We start from the raw sequence: 20,593 nt of genomic DNA, 5'->3' as shown, positions 1-20,593 counted from the left end.
CACAGGATTGTACTAGCCAGATACCAACCTAGGAAATGAACTCTTAAGGACTATCCAAAACCAAAAGAATTACAACAGGGAACGGGAGAGGTTAACCTGTAAATGACAACAGTATCAGAACAATAAAAGAGGGAATAAACGGTGTAGGTATAGAACCTTCTAATGGAGAGGCAGGCAAGGCGATACCAAGTAATAATAGACTGGTTCAAATCTAGGAAGAGAAGGGTAAATTTCAAGGGAACCACAAAGAAAGTTAACAAACCTGCTCATCAAAATAAAGAAGAAAAACATAAAATCTCCATAAAAACAAACCTACAAAAACAAAAGAAATGAAAAAAAAATCCACAAACAAAAGGAACTCAACATAGGAGAGTAAGAGGAATAAAGAAAACGTCAGCACCACAAAAAAAGCACTACAAAATGCAATCCTACTCCTAGGAATATACCCTAGAGAAATAAGAACCGTCACACGAATAGACATACACACACCCATATTCATTGCAGCACTGTTCACAATAACAAAAAGATGGAAACAACCTAGATACCCATCAACAGATGAATGGATAAATAAACTATGGTACATACAATGGAGTATTATGCAAACATAAAGAACAATGATGAATCTGTGAAGCATCTCATAACATGGATGAAACTGGTGGACATTATGCTGAGTGAAATAAGTCAATCACAAAAGGACAAATATTGTATGAGATCTCTACCTCAAAAACTCATGTAAAAGCTTACACACAAAAAGTAACAATCTTTGTTGGTTACCAGGGATGGGACGGGTGGGGTGGAATACTAAATAGACAATACATAAGTGGTAACTTTGGTGAAGGGTAATACAGTACACATTACTGGGGAAACCAGCACAACTTGTACAAGGAAAGGTCATGGAAGCTTCATAGACACTTCCAAACTCCCTGAGGGACTGAATTGCTGGGCAGAGGGCTGTGGGGACCATGGTCTCGGGGAACATCTAGATCAATTGGCATAACCCAGTTTATAAAGACAATGTTCTACATTCTACCTTTGCGAGTAGTGTCTGGGGTCTTAAAAGCCTGCGAGCGGCCATCAAAGATACTCCACTGGTCTCATCCCTTCGGGAGCAAAGGAGGATGAAGAGAACAGGATACAAGGAAAAGATTAGTCCGAAGGACTAATTGTCCACAGCTACCAAGGCCTCCACCGGACTGAGTCCAGTACAGCTAGATGGTGCCTGGCTACCACCACTGACTGCTCTGACCAGGATCACAACAGAGGGTTCTGGACAGAGCTGGAGAACGATGTAGAACATAATTCTAACTCACAAAAAAGAGACCAGATTTACTGGCCTAAAGGAGACTGGAGAAACCCTGAGAGTCTGGCCTTTTAGCTCATTGGTGAAGTTATCTCCAAGGTTCACCGTTCAGCCTGGGAGTGGACAGCCCCGTAAAACCAAATGGGACTAATGAGGTACAGTAGTCCAGTGACAAGGGCCAGAAGGCAGAAGGGGACAAGGAAGCTGGTGATAGGGAACCCAAGGTTGAGTAAGGATATTGTTGATGTGTTGTGAGATTGTTAACCATTGTCATAGGGCAACATGTGTAGTAACTGTTAAATGAGAAACTATTTTGTTCTGTAAACCTTCATCTTAAGTGAGAGTAGCAGCACAATTGGAAGAGTGTAGTCAATGTCATTGAACTGTGCATGTAGAAATTTTTGAAATGGTATATCTTTAGCTATGTGTATTTTCACCAAAAAAAAAGGTTGAGAAGTTAGACGGTTGACATGTTGTGGGGTTGTTAACCAATGTCATAAAACAATATGTGTACTACTGTTTCGTGAGAAACTATTTGTTCTGTAAGCTTTCACCTGAATTAAAAAAAAAAAGATACAAGGAAAAGATTTGACCAAAGGACTAAGGAACCACAGCTACCACGGCCTCCACCAGACTGAGTCCAGTACAGCTAGATGGTGCCCGGCTACCACCACTGACTGCTCTGGCTGGGATCACAATAGGGGGCCCTGGTCAGAGTTGGAAAAGGATGTAGAACAGAATTCTAACTCACAAAAAAAGACTAGATTTACTGACTGACAGGCTGGAGAAACCCCGAGAGTATGGCCTCCAGACACCCTTTTAGCTCAGTGGTGAAGGCACTCCCAAAGATCACCGTTCAGCCAGAGATTGGACAGCTTCATAAAACAAAAAGGGACTAATGAGGCACAGCAGTCCAAGGACAAGGACTAGAAGGCAGGAGGCGACAGAAGAGCTGGTGATAGGGAACCCAAGTTTGAGAAGGGGTTGTTAACCATTGTCATAGGGTAATACGTTACTATTTAATGAGGAATTATTTGTTCTGCAAACCTTCATCTAAGGTATCAAAAAAAAAAATTACGTGAGACCAAATTGACAGCAACAACTCAAAAGATTTGATGGGAAGCTTAGGGGGCAGTGAGTTGAAGACATTGGTGATGGAATAATTTGGAAAAGGATAGCAACAAAACTGGAAGAATGTAATCAATGTCACTGAATTGTACATGTGGAAACTTTTGAAACAGTGTAACTATGACTATGTATTTTTTCACCAAAAAAAAAAAAGCCCTCCAAGGTTGAGAAGGGAGAGTGTTGACATTTTGTGGGTTTGTTAAACAATGTCGTGAAGCAATATGTGTACTGACTGTTTAATGAAAAGGTATTTATTCTGTAAACCTCCATCTAAAGTACAATAAAAAAAATTTTTAAAAAAAAAAAGCAAAGCTGTCACTATGAGGACTAAGGTGCCCTGACAGAAGTCATGATATTTTCAGTTGCCTTATGTGTATGCAAAAGCTGGACAATGGATAAGGAAGACTGAAGAATAATTGATGAATTTGAGTTACGGTATCTGCAAAGAGTATTGAGTAGACCATGGACTGCCAGAAAAACAAACAAATTTGTCTTGGAAGAAGTACAGCCAAAATGATCCTTACAAGCTAAGATGGCGAGACTTTGTCTCCAGGAGGAATAGTCTCTAGAGAAGAACATCATGCTTAGTAAAGTAGATGGTCAAAAAAGAGGAAGACCCTCAAGGAGATGGATTGACACACTGGCTGCAACAAAGGGCTCAAACATAACAACGATTGTGAGGATGGCGCAGGACTGGACAGTATTTCATTCTGTTGTGCATAGGGTCACTATGAGTTAGAACGAACTCGACAGCACCTAAAACAATGTAATAAATAACAAAGTATAAGAATTCCAGTTACTTCATATCCTTGCCATTAGTAGCTATTCCCAGCTTGCTTTGGGCATTTTGTTCTTTGTTTTAACCGTAATAACAAGTATGTGATGATATCTTATTATGGTTTTAATCTACTTTTTTTCCTAATTAGTTAAAGATGCTAAAACTTATTCATATACTTATTGGCATTTTTCTTTTCTTTAGATGCTTGTTCAGATATTTTATCTCACAATGATTACATGGGTTGGAAATTGAAAAGACTTATGAGGTTCCACAAGGCATGTGGAAGGCTGTTAATAAAGGCAAAAGATATGGAATAGCAGGGAAAAAAAGTACTGGCAAAAAGCAGAGGCCTTGCAGACTTCCAGGCACAGCTAATCAAGTCTTTTCTTCAGTTTCACAGTATACACTTTGTCTCTGTATTATGAATCATCACAACAGGTGCAAGGAATCTTGGTTACAGGACAGTTCCCACAAAATCTCCACCAGAATCCTTCATACTCTCCTGGTCAAGTCAGGCTATCTAACAAGTTATACTAGGTGTAAGCCATATGAACAAGCTTGCCATGGTACTACCAGGGGAGTTTAAACCATTCAACAGCATATTATAAATTTAAACCGTTTACACCTTTCAATGGCATATTATAAATTATTAGCCTAGTCATCCTTTTCTTGGCCAGGAGTCAGGTCCAGACTTCCATGCATCCTTGAAGACAAGCACAGTGCTGTCCAATACAGCTATATAATAATTTGTGCACATACTCATTTTCAGAATTTGGGTGGTTGCTCTTCATTTGTAATTTATTTATTGCAGATTTATAAGAGTTCTTCATATAATCTAGATATTATATTTTTAGATATATGTATTGTGAATACTTTCTTCCAGTATTAGCTTTCTTTTCACTCACTTAATGGCCCTTTTTATAAACATAATTTCTTAAATTGAATGAAATCCAAAGTATCTTATTTCAGTGCTTAGTACCACTTATGATTTGTTAAAAAATATTTGACCATCTCAGGATCAAAAAGATAATCTCTCATAATGTCTACTCTAGATTTATTTTATAAATAAATAAATGGTATTTATTTATATACCATTTCTTTAGGTCCATGATCCACTTAATTTGTTACCTCTTCTATTTTTAACATAAGATTTATTTAAAATGCTTAATGTTATAGTTCAGTATATTTGTTACAGGATATTGAACTATTTCTTGATAGATAGATAGACAAACAGACGTGGTGCAGTGAATTACTGAATATGATCCTTCTAACCATGCATGGTCTTCTAATGCCCACAAAATGATTGGATAGGACTATGTAAATAAGGTGTTTGTGGCCTACCAAGGGGACTGGAAATATTGCAGCTAATGTAAATAAGGTACACAGCAACTTTATGAGGTAGGACCATGCAAATCAGCTGTATTTGCCTAATGAGGAGATTGGTCAGTTTTGCCATCCTGCTAAGCTTAAAAAGACAACCAATCCCAGAGCACAGGGAGGACCTCACTACCACCAAGAAAGAAGAGCCACGAGTGGAGCACATCCTTTGGACTCAGGGTTTCCACGCTAAGAACTTCTTAGACCTAGAAGACAAGGAAAGCCATAACACTGGAGACTGTGCTAGATGGTAAGAAGTGATGGCAAGTTCAGCAGAGAAATGGAGACAGGAAGGAGACAGTGTGGTGGGCTTCCCAGCCCATGGAGCGAGGCAGCTACAATGGGTGTGCCAACCTATGTAGCAAGTAAACTGAATACTTCAGGCAGGAGGCTTGCTGGTGGGGTGGAGTGCCTCTGGACACTTATCAGTGGAGCTAGGCTCACTGACCCATGGAACAAGAGAGCTGAGCACCTTCAGGTAGGAGGCTTTCTGGTAGAGTGAGGTGCCTCTAGGGACTTACGGGTGGAGCTAAAGACCTTTGTAACACTTGATAGGGCAGGGCAGAGGCCAGGCCTGAGTGGGGCTAAGGGCCAAGTGCTGAGAGAGGAGGTTTCCCCTGAGGAGGCCAAGAGAAGCCTGTCCTGTGTGTGCCAAGAGGAGCCAGTCTTCATGGGGTAGAGAGGAACTTGTCCTCAGGGGGCTGAGAGGAGCCCTGCGTGGCCGAGAGGAGCTGAGAGCTGTGCTGCACTGAAGAAGGGAGACTTTGTCTACTTGCTTCCTGATCCTAATCCTCAGTTGTAACCTGTTGATCCTTGTGTCTCCTTGTCTCCTAAGTGTAAGAAGTGTAACCTGTTACTTCCCTAATAAGCCCCATAATCATATTTTCTGTGAGTTCTGTGTGGCCATTGCAAAAAATTATCAAATCCAGCAGAGAAGTAGAGAGTGAGGTGGGAGGGATGGCTTGTGTCAGACTTGGTAACAAGGTTGGAGAGAAGAGGTATATCTGACTTCTACCTCATAGGAAGCAGCCTTGGGCTGATGCTGATCTTGATTCTCCCTTGTAAAGTTAGATGAAGAAGTCAGACACCACCACATCATTTTTACACTAGATATTCTTATAGTCAGTTTCTGTTTCTGTCTGTCCCAACTCATGGTGACCCCATGCACAATGAAACAAAAAGCTACCCAGTCCTGTGCCATGATCATGATCATATGGTTGTGATCCATGGGGTTTTCATTGGCTGACTGTCAGAAATAGATTGTCAGGCCTTTCATCCTAGTCCACCTTAGTCAGGAAAATTTGTTGAAACCTGTTCAGCATCATAGCAACTCTTAAGCCTCCACTGACAGACAGGTGGTGGCTGTGCATGAGTTGCAATGTCCAGGAATTGAATATGGGTCTCCCTCATGAAAGGCAAGAATTCTGCCATTGAACAATCTCTGCCTCATAGACAGCTAGATAGTTAGATGGCTGGCTAGCTAGCTAGCTAGAAAGATGGAAGGATTGATGGATGGATGGCTGGCTGGATGGATGGATAGATAGAGATAGACAGACAGATAGATATAGATGGATGAGAGGTAGATAGATTTGTTTATATAGAGATTCATAGATATGTAGATTTATACAGAGAGGAATTTATAGGTTTATGTAAAAAAGTTGCCATCAAATTGATTCTGACTTATGGCCACCTCATGTTTATATATAGATTTATATATATGTAAATGTTTATAGGTTTATAGATATATAGGTTTATAGATTTATAGATGTATATGTATACAGATGTATGGATATGGAGATATATAGATGATGTGTAGATGTATAGATATATCAATAATGTATGGACATATAGATATAAAGTATCAAAGTAAGGACCGAACATTCGTAAGTACTATAGTTCTCATTTCTACAACTGCTCACATGGTTGCAGTCAGTATTTATAAATTCCTTATTCTTCCATATTCCCTTTGATCTTAGAAAGCCCTTAAGCTGGTCAAGGTTCCGTGTTTGGTGGAGTGACCCAAGCCATCATCACTGAAGGGTCTTTGAATTAAATGTTCTGACTGTGCTGGGTTATTATAGTTTGACATTTACATATCACAGGAGTTGGGAGTATGAAATAGTATACCAGAGCATTAGAGGACTTCTTGAATTCCAGAATTCCAGACAAACCTCTCCCTGCCACCATCCCTATTGTGTAATAAGAACACAATTCCCCCTGATATCAAAGATCAGTCATTACAGCCAGTATAGTAACCATCTTCTTTTCCAGTTGATTCCTTGGCCTGAAGGACCCAATGTGACTAGAATCCATTCTGAGCCTTAATTTTGTTTTTAATTGTGCTTTAGACGAAGGTTTACAGAGCAAATTAGTTTCTCATTGAACTATTAATACACATATTGTTTTGTGACATTGGTTGCCAACCCCACAACATTTTCGCCTTCTTGAACTTGGCTTCCCCATTACCAGCTTTCCTGTCTCCTACTATTGTCTCATTCTTGACCCTGGGCTGGTGTGCCCATTTAGTCTCATTTTGTTTTATGGGCCTATCTAGTCTTTGGATGAAGGATGAACATCAGGAGTGACTTCATTACTGAGTTAAAAGGGTGTCCGGGGGCCATACTCTCAGCGTTTCTCTAGTCTCTGTCAGGCCAGTAAGTCTTGTCATTTTTTGTGAGTTAGAATTTTGTTCTACTTTTTTTCCCAGCTCTGTCCAGGACCCTCTATTGTGATCCCTGTCAGATCAGTCAGTGGTGGTAGCCATGCACGATATACTTGTGCTGGACTCAGTCTGGTGAAGGTTGTGATAATTGTGGTCCATTAGTTCTTTGGACTAATCTTTCCCTTGGGTCTTTGGTTTTCTTCATTCTCCATTGCTCCAGATGGGAAGGAACCAGTGGAGTATCTTAGATGGCTGCTCACAAGCTTTTAAGACCCCAGATGCTACTCACCAAAGTAGGATGTAGAACATTTTCTTTATAAACTGGATTATGCCAATTGAGCTAGATGTCCCCTGAGACCATGGTCCCTAGCCCTCAGCCCAGTAATTTGGTCCCTCAGGGGGTTTGATGTGTCTATGAAGCTTGCATGACCTTGCCTTGGTCAAGTTGTGCTGACTTCCCCAGTATAGTGTACTGCCTTGTCGTTCAGCAAAGTTATCACTTATCTATTTTCTATTTAGAGTTTTTTCCTCCCCCCTCTTCCCTCGTAACCATCAAAGATTGTTTCTTTCTGTGTGTAAAACTTTTCATGAGTTTTTATAATAGTGGTGTGATGGTTAAGATTGTGTGTCAACTTGGCTGGACCATGATTCTCAGTGTTTTAATGTGATCACTCCCATGATTGAATATACTGTGAGTAGCCAATCAGATGAAAGGGAGTCTCCTTGGGGGTGTGGCCTGCATCTGAATATAAGCAGATATTCTGGCTTTTTGCTCTCTCTGGATCCTGCGGCTGCCTTCTGTAGTCTCATCTCAGGTTCTTGGGACTTGAGCTGTTATCTTATCTGCCGAACTTGGGATTCATCAATCTGCACAGCCTGTGAGCAGGAGCCCTGTTCTCCGACCTGCTGATCTTGGGCTTGCCAGCTTCTGGGGCTGCATGACTTGGGAGAGGCCTCTACCCTGATCCACGGACTTGGGATGTTCTAGCCTCTACAATTGCATGAGCTGTTTCCTTGATATAAATCTCTCTTTGTATATATATTTATACACTTTACTGGGTTTGCTTCTCTAGAGAAACCAGCCTAAGACAAGTGGTCTCATAAAGTATTTATCCTTTTGTGACTTATTTCATTCAGATTCATCCAATGTTGTGAGATGTTTAGAAGATTCATCATTGTTCTTTATCATTGTATAGTATTCCATTGTGCATATGTACCATAGTTCTTTTTTATCCATTCACCTGCTGATGGGCACTTAGGTTGTTTCCATCTTTTTGCTATTGTGAATAATACTGCAATGAACATGGGTTTGCATATGCCTATTCGTGTGTCAGCTCTTATTTCTTTAGGATATATTTCTAGGAGTGGGATAGCTGGATCACATGATATTTCTATTTCTAGCTTTTTAAAGAAGTACCATATCATTTTCCATAGTGGTTGTACCATTTTGCATTCCCATCAACAGTACATAAGAGTTTCAATCTCCCTGATGTCTCTCCAGCATTTGTTATTTTCTGTTTTTTTTTAATATGTGCCAGTAATGTTGGGGTGAGATGCTATCTCATTGTAGTTTAGATTTGCATTTCTCTAATGGCTAGTAATTGTGTGCATTTCCTCCTGTGTCTGTTAGCCATCTGAATGTCTTTTTTGGTGATGTGTCTATTCATGTGATTTATCCATTTTTTAAATTGGATTATTTGCCTTCTTTGTTGTAGAGGGGTTGGATTTTCCTATAGATTTGAGAGATTAGAACTTTGTCAGATTTTTCATAGCCAAAATTTTTTTCCCAGTCTGTAGGTTCTCTTTTTACTCTTTTGGTGAAGTCTTCTGATGAACATAAGTGTTTAATTTTTAGAAGATCCCAGTTATCTAGCTTATCTTCTGGTGTTTGTGTATTGTTAGTTATCGTGTGTATCTTATTTATGCCATGTATTAGGGCCTCATTCTGAGCTTTAAATTTAATGTGGCACAGTGGTTAAGAGCTCGGCTGCTAACGAAAAGTTGGCTGTTCAAATTCACTAAGCTGCTTCTTGGAAACCGTACGGGGCAGTTTTACTCTGTCCTGTTGAATCTCTTTGAGTTGGAATCAACTCAGCAGCAACAGGTTTGATTTTGGTTTTGGTGTTATTGTGTCCCCTGAAGGAAGCATTAAATCCTTGGGAACAAAGTCCTCTAAATAAACAGAGCCTGAAGTTGTGGAAATGGGAAGCAAAAAGTTTGCTGGTAGATCAATAGAATAATAGTAACAGGAACCATTCCCAACACTACTCTTGATTCCCAGACCCACAAATCCTGGCTAGGGGAGAATAAGCACCACATACTAAGGACTGATTCAGTGTCAGTAATTGTGTCACTCAACTGATATCACAGTGGAGACTTCAATAATTAGACAAATTTATAAGTAAGAAAATCTAAATAAAGTGTGAATTTTCTAAATAATCATGTATCAATATTGGTTGATTAATTATAACAAATGTTTCACAATAATGCAATGTGTTAACAGTAAAGGAAACTGAGTGTGGGATATATGGGAATCCCTGTACTATCTTCTCAATTTTTCTGTAAATCTAAAATTCTTTTAAAAGATAAATTCTATTTTTAAAAATACACTATCTATCAAAGGAGAAAAGCAGATAATTCCACCATTCTATTTGGCTACCTGTGTCCAGGTGATAAAGAATATGGGATGACCAGTGAATTCCATGATGCCACAATTCACTTGCTATAAAATCAGTTCTTTGGTCAGAAACTATGTGGTGTGGTCACCATGATAATGGATAAGGCATTAGGTAAGAATACAGATGGAGGATTTGGCAAAAGCATTTTGAGCAGGGAAGAAAGGCACAGCCATATCTAGAGTGTTTAATCAAGCAAAAACAAAGTTCTGTCCCTTTCCGAATGGAAAGTGATCTAGTGTAATCAACATGCCAAGTGGCTGGATTATCTCCTTAGAGAAGAGTACCATTTGAGGTTTTTTGGTCTTGCTCTCACTAAGCTAGGCAACCATCAGTGGGAATCAGACTGGCCTTTATGAATAGAGGCCCATTCTGCTGAGCCTAATTGTAATGCCCATCCCTGCTGCTTGCACAATTTGTTGATAAGATCAATGGGCAAGCCTGGAGATGGCTGTGGGAAGAAACTGCCTGACATCCACTTAATAGCTTATCCAGTCCACCTGACTATTAAGAGCCTCTTCTATTGAGGTTGCTCTTCAGTAAGCATTTACATAAAACACAAATATTTTCACTCTCTGTGCTCATTTTGAAAGATTCATTCACTTATTTCCTTGTAAAACCTCATTTTCACTGATATTCGAATTATGTTCTCTCAAAGTCCCTGACTATTGTGTCAGGAATCAGTAGGATCCATATGACTTTCTCTCTTTCCAGGCAAAAAGAATAATCAGATGCCCTGCTCCATGTTCTTCCCACTGGGCAGAAGGTGGGTGATGCTGAGAATAGTTATCTGCAGAGGATAGTGTCTTAGTCTGGGTTCTGTAGAGGTGCAAAACCAGTGAAGCATATTAGATATATAGAGAGAAATTTACCTCAAGAGAAGGGCTCATGCAATTGTGGGGATAGGCAAGTCCCAAATCCTTGGCTCAGACTATAGGCTGACAACCTCTGAGGGCTCACGGGGTTGCGGGAGTTGTCGAATCCAAAATCAGTAAGTCAGGAGACAGGCTAGAGGCCTCTGCTGACTTATGTCCCAAGGACCAGAGGTCAGATGCAGGGTCGAGAGAGAGAGCGGGATCTTAGCCAGAACATTAATTTATATCATGAATGCAGGCCACACCCTCAAGGAATTTCCTCTTCTAACTGATTGACTGCTTATTTCAGATCACAAAATGGAAGGTTACTACATAGTGTCTGCCAAGCCACTAAGAATCATAGCCTAACCAAGTTGACACATAACATTTACCACCACAGATAGCATATTTTTTCTCCAATCTTAAACAATCCAAAGTTATCCTGACTAAAACAGAGAAAATACAAGAAATGTTGCAAAAAAAAAGTCAATTGGAATTCTTAGGAAGAATGAAATTTTGACTGTTGTATAAATCCACCACCCATCTGTCAGTTTATCATCATATTGTGGTGGCCGGTGTGTAGCTATGATGTTAGAAGTTATGCAACTGATATTTCAAATACTAGCAGGGTCTTCTGTGGTGGATAGGTTTGAGCAGAACTCAAAGGCCTAAAGATCTACTTTTGAAAATTAACCAGTGAAAACCCTATGGGTCACAACAGAAAACTGTCCAATATATTGCTGGAAGGTGAGCCGTTTAGGTTGGAAGGCACTGAAAATACTCAGTGGCTGCAACAGTGGACTAGGGCTAAACTTTAACATTTTATTGATAACTAGATCAGGTATGTCAGAACATTTATCTAATTAATTTTATAATTTAATCTCCATGATACCTGTGAGATAGGTACTATGTACAGATTAGGAAAGTAAATACAGATAATGTCAGGAAACAGTCCAAGGTCCCACAAATTTTAAATGATAATCTGGCTCTGGGGTATGGGTCTTTACACAAGATGTACTGCCTTTCGAATACAAAAAAAAAAAAAATCCACTGTCTTCCAGTCGATTCTGACTCATAGTGACCCTACAAGACAGAGTAGAACTGCCCCATAGGGTTTCCAAGGTCGTTAAGTCTTTACAGCTGGTGGGTTAGAAATGCCAACCTTTTGGTTAGCAGCTGAGCACTTTAACCACTTTACCACTGGGGATCCTACTGTTTGAATAGGAAACTAAAATGTTAGGAACTTAAATAAAGTGTCTAAGGTTACATAACTAGCTGATGACAAATTTGTAAGACTCAACCTTCTGCATTTGTGTTTTTTCTTTCTAGTGTTCAATCTCTTGCCTCAAAAAGCAGTGGCTGTAGAAACTGAGGACTATTTCTCTCTGAAACTGCACTCTGGGAAAGAACTAGCTTTCTGTCTTCCCATTCACAGATATTGAAAAGGACAGTGGTAGCTTCATAACGAAGCAGAGTTATTAAGAAGAGCATTAAGGAAAAGTCAGCAAGTCAGGACATGCGTCTTTGTTCTATTATTTGCACTCTGTGTATCAGATTACTTATCCTCTCCAGGCTTCAGACCCCCATCTATAAAATTAGAATAAAAACAATACCAGCCTTGTAGAATTTTTATGACTGTTAAAGGAAATAATACAGGCAAGGACTCAGTACAGGGCAAACAAACACACGTGAATATTAGCTATTTTTATTGTTATTCAAAATAGAATTGGAAGGTAGTTACAAAGATTTTCCTTTATTTTGAAGCATTGTTGAAAAGTGAGTGAGAAACTATGTACATGAACAGGACACTTTCTGTGTTAATGAGCAACAAATTTCTTTATTATTCTGAAAATAGACAAACCTAAACTTTATCATCTAATTCCTGAGATGGGTTTAAAAATTTGCCTGCTATTTGAAGTAAATTAAGACAGAGTTCTAAAAATGAATGTTGTAATAATTTTCCCACAACCCTACGCCAGATTCTCTTAATTTGCTGGGAACTGACTTCAAGTATTACAAAGAAAAGGAAATGTGGCTTTATTTGAAAAATACCAGCAGGTGGACTAAAATAACTAAGGTTGAAACCAGACAATATAATGATAGTCATTTTCTTTTTGCTTTGAGAATTCATCCCAGTAATACATTGTCACCCTTCCTATTTGTACAATAACACTATTGACTGCAATTATTCTCTGTGTGAGGGTGTTTACTGAAAAGACCAATGTATGCTGATGATTTCTCAGCACATCATGCACACCGGAAAAAAGATGTCTTATTTTCCAATACAGTCATTTGTTGCTCTTTCAGGTTTTTTTAATTCCTTCATCTTAACCTCATATGCTGAGTGAAGTATTTATTCAAAGAAACTACTCTGCACCGTTCCTGATTGTGGCATGCTAGTGCCAGAACTCAGCCATCAGCAACATCAGAGAAAGCTACGTTTCTTGAAGTCGCCCTCCACATACGCCACTCTTGTCCTACACAATCAATCAGTAAAGGCTCTGGGTGCATATACTGCTATCTCCTATTCTTTGTCTACCTCTAGTCTAACATATCAGTGATAGATATATATTCAACACTGCCAGATTAACTTTGTACCACCAGCTTTTATTGCTGATCAGAAATTCGTTGTAATGTTTAGAGTGTTTAAAACCAAGGTACAAAGTGACTTCAGCAGGAATGGCAGACTAAGGACCTCAAAAAATCCTCTTCTCCGTAAAAGCAAAGAGAACACTGACAACAAATGTCAAAATCAACTTTTTTAGAACTCTGGAAGTTATGCAAAGACTTGCAACAATCTGAGGAATATTTATTCAAGAAAAATGGTTGAAGTTTGGTGAGAACAGTGAGCTTTGTGGCACTTTAACTTTCCTTATTACTCTTGCCCTCTTCTTAGCTCCACAACACCCTGGGGAATCAACAGGCCTGCAATTACAGTGAAAATTATCAGCCTACCAGCCACGGGAGCAGGGAGATGAGCTGAGAACACCCCCAAAAGCATCATTTCCAGGGAATTCTCATTATTTAATCTGTCTGACCACTACCTGAAAACCCTCACTTGCAGCACTTGTGTTGATTTTACCTCGCTCAGCATCTGCTTAGTAGAGTCTTTATCCTGGGAGCATTTGTCAAAAAAAAGGGACAGGTACAGCAATTACCTAAGATTGCAGTTTTCTGAAGCAAGAATGCAAGAATAAAAATTGGGGGAAAACAGGAAGCTTAACAAAAATCTTAAAAAGAAAAGATGGAGAATGAGCTAAAAATAGAGGAGTTTGAAAATATTAGACATATCTCTGGAAATTAGGAAGGTCACATGTATATGCAGAGTGGTGTACATATGTGGGGCTGTGTGAATGGGCAGGAAAGACCTAATAAGACCCTAAACACTCACCTGCAGCTGATTTTGAAGCTCTGCACAAACAGGAAGTGAAGGCTAAGGCAGGATTATAAACTGAAGGCATGTTGCAACATATACATAGAGCCCCTCAACAGTTGGTTTCAGATATTAAGGAACCCCTGCTCAATCAAGCTAACTGAGCAGAGACTTCAGTGGCCACAAGCAACAGAATAGTAAAGATTTTGCTATTCACTAAGATCACTAAGAGTGCCTTCTTAGTGCAGTAGACAGCATATCAGTCTCGTAATCTAAAGGTCCTGAGTTCGAACCTCAGAGAGGGCACAGAAGTTTTGGAATCCTGGTGACGCAGTGGTTAAGAACTCTGCTGTTAATCAAAAGATGAGCAGTTCAAATCCACCAGCAGCTCCTTGGAAACCCTATAGGGCAGTTCAGTGGGTTTAGTTTTTTTTGTTTAAGATCACTAAACAAACAACCAGCAGCAATAAAAACAACTGTAACAATCCCTGGAAAGCGGAATGGGGAGGCGGAGGTAGTATCCAGGGTTGCTGCAAAATCTTATATAAAATGTCCAGTTACACACAAAAAGTTACAAGACATGCAAAGAAACAGGGAAGTATTACCTATACAAAGGAAATAGGCAGGAAACCAATATTGCCTGTGAGATGGCCTAGATGTCAGACCTACCAAAGACTTCAAAGTAGCTATTATAAGGATGTTCAAAGAACTAAATGAAAATATGTAAAGAGTCTGCCTGGAGCACTAAGTGCTTGATGATATTAATCTGACTAGATTATAATAAATTGAGATACTAGTTGTAATGTCCAGGACAAGCACTAAGAAAATAACTCAGAAAATATAGTAAAAGAGACCACAAGAGAATTAAAACCGTGCACTAGAAAATATCTATTTAACAAAAAAGAAGACAGGAATGGATAAATAGGGAAAAAAAGACATGATACATAGACAAAATACCAAAATTGTAGACATAAATTGTAGCTTATCAGTAATTACATTAAATGCAAAAGGTTAACATCAAAAGGCAGAGATAGGGAGAGTAGATTAAAAATGACTCAACTATACGATGTCTGTAACAAACTTTAGATGGAGTAACACACTTAGGTTGAAAGTGAACGAATAGAAGATGTACCATGTAAACAGTAATCCAAAGAAGCTTAAGTGGATGTACTAATATCAGAAAAAAATAGACTTTAAGACAAAAATTTTTATGAGAAACAAATAATATTTTATCGTAATAAAAGGGTCAACCCCTCAATAAGACTGAACAATTATAAACATAAACACTTAACAACAGAGCCCCAAAGTTCATAAAGAAAAACATGACAAAATTGAAGAGAAATATAGATAATTTAACAGTGATAGACAGAGATTTCAATATCTCACTTTCAATAATAAATAGAACAACAAGGCAAGATCAGCAAGAAAATAGAAGACTTCAACAACACTATAAGCCAACTAGACATAACAGATAGCTATAGAACATCCCTCTTAACAAAAGTAGGATAAGAATATAGTTTTTTCTTTGCAGAATTTGAAATGCCAACCCTCAAATTTATATGGAAATGCAAAGAGCCCCAAGTGACCAAAGAAATTTTGAAAAAGGATAGAGTAGGAGAACCATCATTTCCTCATCTCAAAACATATTAGAAAGCTATAGTAATCAAAATAATCTGGTATTGGTATAATGATAGACATATAGACCAATGGAATAGAATTGAGAGTTCAGAGTTATGCATGCATATCTATGGTCAATTAATCTTTGACAAGAGTGCTAAATCCATCCAATGGGGAAAGAATAGTCTTTTACTAAATGGTGCTGAGACAATTGGATTTCCACATGCAACTGAATAAAGTTAGACCCCTACCTCACAGCATGCATAAAAACTAACTCCAAATGGGTCAAAGACCTAAATATATGACCTCCAAATTAGCATAAAATTTTGGGGAACCATATATCCGTATGATATCCAGGATATATAAAGAACTTTGCAACTTAACATATTAATACTAGACTGTGCTCCAGGGACTTTGTGAAGCACTTTAGGTATGAAATCATAATATCCTCACTACTATGACATACATACTTTTATCCCAAATTTGCAGATAAGGAAACTGTAGTACAGAATTATGGAGTAATTTTTTCCAGGGTTGCAGAGGTAGTTGGTAACAAAGTTGTGGTTGTTAGCCAGGAAGTTTTGCTCTAGCATGCTTCCTTCATATTTTCTTTTGAGCTTAATTTTGCTGTTCTACTACACACAATTTTTACACAGTGCTGCTAGAAAAATATTTCCACTGAAATCTGTAAGAAAATGAAAATTACTATATATTCAATTATTAGAAGATTTGTACTGTCCTTTTGGTCCTACAAAGAGTTTTCCTAACAAGAGCCAGATCCTTGAGTCTTGTTTTCTTTATTTCCTACCCTCAAACCATCTATATTTCCTTAATCTTAAAGGTAACAGTTAAATGCATAGTTTTGTATATAAACATAAAATTGTTATTTTTATATAGTGAATGTGAATTAGGAAGCCAGTAATTACTAAACTAATTCTAATATAAGGAAAATCTGAGCCACCAAATATTTTAGGCTGTACTGTTCCTCAGGAACAGTTCACATTAATCAAATGCTTTCTCTTAAGAATAAAAGTACTTTCTGAGTGACCCTATGGAATGTCCTTTTAGTTTCCAGTCTCCGCTTCCAGGACCTGATTCTTATTTACTCTTCCTTCCTTCCGTTGTTCAAGGCTGTGTTTAGTTCTTATTTTATTCCTTGGCAATTTGCTTATCTTCTGTTACTTGATCATCTTTTTATAGATGTTTAGACCATCCAACACATTAATTGTTTATTTCCACCCTGGCTTAATCTCTAATCCATGTGCTGTACTCTTTTTGTTTCACTTTATTTCTTTCCATACATTCCTGAAATCAGAACAGATATTTTCATAATTCCACCTTCTGGTTAGTACTTGCCTGCACAATGTACCTGAAGAGCTCCATTCTTTTAATTTTCATTTAAAATAACCTTTCATCAGAGAGATTCTTCACATTTGTGAAATAGTCTTGGTGACACTTTAGCCCAAAGATCTCTTAGATTGCCTTTAACTAAAAGTTCCAGAATACCTGGGGTCTCACCCTTATAGTCTAATATACTACTATCCAGAGACAGGTATTGTTAATACATTGGTATTTTTCTGGTAGTCTGAACTCTAAACCAGACATCGGTATAAACTCAAAGATCCAAATCTGTCATCTAGATCATCCTTTCTTATATAATTGTAAAGAATATTTGTTTCCAGTATCTTTGGTTTTATATAACTTCTCATTTACTTCAAACTATCACAGCCATCATCTCTCACCTTTAGAAACATCCAAGAATAGTGTAGATGTTGAGATCGTGTAATCTGAAGTCAAATTGCCTAGTTTCTTCCTATGCTTCTTCTCTTACTAGCTTTGCAGCACTGAGGAAGCTTCGGAAATCCACTGGCCTTCAGTTTTCTTAAGTGAAAAGTGGGGATAAAATAGTCTATTCTGAAGGGTTGCTGTGAAGATGAATTGAGTCATTGTATGAAAATCATGTAGAATAATGTCTAGTCCAAAATGAGCACAGTGAGTATTAGTTACACTCATTGTCATTGCTTGCTTTTTGAAATATGCACTTTCACTGTCTCATATTCTCAACTCTAATTGATTTTATGAGTGCCTTTATCAGTAGAAAACAATGCAAATTAAAACTTCAAACATGTAAACTGAAATAGCGTTATCAGCTCTTAAGTCTATTCTAGACTGCTAGAATATTTTTAAGCACAAAGGAAAACATGCTGTTATTATAAGTCACCACCTTCTGACCCTGAAGGTAGTAGTGTACTTTCCCAGTATAGTCACAACCTGTTTAATTGATAACATCCACGTCATAATATAAATGCATACCACCCAGGGATACAACCATAAAGTAGAATAGCATACGCCTGGAGAAGTAGAGTTAGTGAAAGTGCCTATGTGAAGTAGTTAAACTGGACTTTGATAGAAGTATATATTCGTAAACGATGTAGCAAAGTGTAAAACAGTGTAAATTTTTTTCTATATGTTAAATTAAAAAGAGAAGATATAATGGGCCTGGGCAGCATGTAAGAGAAGAAATTAACGAGTTCAAGTTGCAATTGAACACAAAGTGAGAAACGTTTGTTTTCCCTAGAAAAATAGAAATTTTCAGAGGCTTAATTAGAAATTTGTCCTTTATCTTTACTTCTCATATCAACCACTGTGTTCTTTCTGTTTTAGCATTGCTATGTTCTGTGTAGCAAAGCTCATGCAATTAACCTTTTATTAAGACCATGGTTTGGAAGGAGGTCAGGGCCATGGGAGGGGTAATATCACTCACCCTGGATCTTAAAACATACGTGTTTTTTTTTCCTACTTTGCCAAAAACATACTAACTACAAAACAAAAAGTCTGATACAAGCGTCATCATTTCTCTTACCTGAAAGTATGATGAGACACTTAATATAGGATACCTGCTAAGTGATAGCTGTATCCTTCATATATTTGAGTCAGGCAGACATGGCTGTGGCAGCACGCTTGTCCGTTTTCCCACTTCTGCCCTTTTGAATATATGCCGAATAAAACTTACTTTTTGCTCTACTCAACTTTGTGAAGTTTTTACCCTACAACACCCTCAAAGTCGCCATTTCCCATCCAGCAAAACATCAGAATCTCCTAGTAAACTTTGGAAGTACAGACATCTGGGCCCCAAAGACAGGGGTTCATTAGGTTCATTACATTAGAGTGTGAGAGTCTACAGTTTCCGTTTGTATCTGGTCTCCAGGAGATTTTAATGTTCAAACAGTTTTGGACATCACTGAATTAGAGAACAGATTGTTGTTGTTATGTGCCATGGAATTGATTTCAACTCACAGCGACCGCATGTGACAGAGAACTTCCCCATAGGGTTTTCTAGGTTGTAATCTTTATGGAAGCAGATCGTCAACTCTTTTTCCCACAGAGTGACTGGGAGGGTTCCAACCACCAAACTTTTGGTTAGCAGCAGAGCACTTAACCGTTGCACCACCAAGGCTCCGTAGAGAACACATTAGAAGACTATTAAAGAAAGCTAATAAAATGAATTATAATTATTTAAGATGTTTCTCTGCTGGACTGTAACCTTTGTGTGGGTAAGAATCATGTGAGTTACACATCACTGCATATATACTATCCAGCACAATTTTTGACATATTTTTTGCTAGCTCCCATTGTGTTGGCCCCCAACACATGGCGATTGCATGCACAATGGAAAAAAAATACTGCCTGTGCCATTCCCATGATGGGTTGTGGATCAAACCATTATAATCTCTCGCTAATTTTTCATTGGCTAATTTTCCAAAGTAGATCTCCAGGTCAGCTGAGAAGCTGGGGGTTTCTTGCCACTGGCCTCCAGAGGACTTGGCTCACTGCAGCCATTTTGGGATTGGGAAGGACAACACCCTGAACAAAGAACACAAGACAGGAGCGAAACTGAGGAAGGTGTAGCCCAATTAAGGTGGCACAGATTAGCTATGGGAATTCACAAGCCACTCACTTGGGAAGAGGCACAGGGAAGCTAAGATGCTATGAATGAGGGCTATTGAATCTCACCGAGACCCTGGGCCGCAGAAGAGCCATGGGATCCATTCGTGAACCAGGGTGAGAAAAATACATCAAACAGGAAATGCAATGGGAAACAACTGGCTCTCTACCCACAACTAGGTACCATGGGAGAGCCTGCACAGGGCCTTCTGTGAGAAAAGGACATAAAACACTCCCTAGCCTTGCCTTGAGTAAGCTGAGTACCACCACTTCTACCCATGGCCAGTGAAAAAGTCTTGTGCATATGCAATTAGTCACAGAGGAAACACCATGCCCCAATCCTACAAAAGGAAGTGAAGGAATCCAGCCCCAGGAGTGCAGTCAGCTGGGGAAGGCTACAGACTAATCCACAGAAGAGAGAGGAACTCTCACACACCAGTAAAGTCAGCCACCTTACAGAAAACCAGCCGGAGTAAGCACCTAGAAACTTAAAACTTTCCAAAACAACTAAAAATTGTGGAGATAGACTAGAACCTGATAGTTACAGATAAACCTTCAGACAGAACTGCTGACTCATCTCTGAAAGAATCAAAGGGCCACAGTGCCCTCTAGTGGAATTTAGGAGAAGATAGTAGAGATAAACCTAAGAAAAATAATTGCTTGAAACACAGAAAACTCCGAATTCCAGAAAATCAAAATAAGATATTATGTGAAAGCACTTTGGAAATTATAGATCAAATTTTCCTATTTATAAAAATAACACAAGTCACTCTCTGGCAAGATGGCGGTCTAGGCAGAAGCACCACGCCGTCCCTCCACAACAAAGATCCGAAAAACTAAGCCAAACAGAGAATCAACAATCCTGAAACCCTAGAACATCAAAT

The sequence above is a fragment of the Trichechus manatus genome, unplaced genomic scaffold (assembly GCF_000243295.1).
Source record: "Trichechus manatus latirostris isolate Lorelei unplaced genomic scaffold, TriManLat1.0 scaffold00169, whole genome shotgun sequence".
Taxonomy (NCBI): domain Eukaryota; kingdom Metazoa; phylum Chordata; class Mammalia; order Sirenia; family Trichechidae; genus Trichechus; species Trichechus manatus.
Note: the sequence above shows the minus strand (reverse complement) of the source record.